General features: G+C 32.8%; 1 protein-coding gene across 1 annotated transcript in view; it reads left to right on the forward strand.

The window, feature by feature from the left end:
- Nucleotides 1–1,060, forward strand: part of LOC106875418 (collagen alpha-1(XII) chain) — a 58,326-nt gene that overhangs the window by 31,893 nt on the left and 25,373 nt on the right. The gene's annotated exons all lie outside the window — the stretch shown is intronic.

Here is a 1,060-nt window from a genome sequence, read left to right on the forward strand (position 1 = left end):
ATATATATATATATATATATATATATACAAAGGGGGGAATGTATATTAATATTAACATTATATGAATATATATATTCTTTCTTTCTTGCCTTTAACCCTCCAACGCGGAGTATAGGCCACTTATAATTGAATTCCATGTCGCATAAATTTTTGCTTCTGTACTTATACTCTGCCATAAATGTCCCCCTTTCTCTAGTTCCTTTTGTGTTGATCTACGCCACGAGTTCTTAGGCCTACCCCTCTTTCTATATCCATCCGTATTCCACTGTAAAGCACTTTTCGCTGCATTTGGTGTGTCCTTTCTAATTGTGCTACCAAATTCTGTGTAAATCATAAGGAGAAAAAATTAGAATAATTTATTACCAGTAGTTCGCATGCGAAGGATTAATTCTAAAGCTACGCCGATAAAGCAGTAGAATGAGAAGAATTATTATTTTTAGTTAATCCCATACTTGAGTTTCACTATTAATGAGTAAATAAATTAATCTGTCATCCGTAGTTCATCAGTGAAATCGCTAAACAATGCATAATTATGTAGCAATAATACACCCCGAAAAAAAAACACGTGCCAGCTGCATCAAATGGTCAGGCGCACTCCCATAGCCGGAAGAAAATAATTAATTTTCAAAAATTCGTACTATAAACCTCAGAATTACAAAGTTTTACTGTGTAAATCATAAGGGTAAAAAAATTAGAATAATTTATTACCAGTGGTTCGCATGCGTAATAAAAGTCATAAGACAACATATTTTTATATATAAGGGTGTCCAAATATATGCACAAAGACAAGAACCATGGCAGGACTTCTTACACGCTAAAAAGTGCAGTTGAACCCAACCACGAAAAAATAATTCTAACGGCACGCTGATAAAGCACTAGAATGAAAGGAATGGAAGAAATTCTAACCTTTCCATTGGACACATTATGATGGGCAAAATATTTTTAAGTGAAAATGATTTTTAAAATACGGTAAATATTTTGGAAAAGACCCATTCGTAATCTCAGTGTGAAATAGTTTTTTTTTTTCTTATAGGTTTCTTTCCAATGCATTCAACGTATC

The sequence above is a fragment of the Octopus bimaculoides genome, chromosome 4 (genome assembly GCF_001194135.2).
Source record: "Octopus bimaculoides isolate UCB-OBI-ISO-001 chromosome 4, ASM119413v2, whole genome shotgun sequence".
Lineage (NCBI taxonomy): Eukaryota > Metazoa > Mollusca > Cephalopoda > Octopoda > Octopodidae > Octopus > Octopus bimaculoides.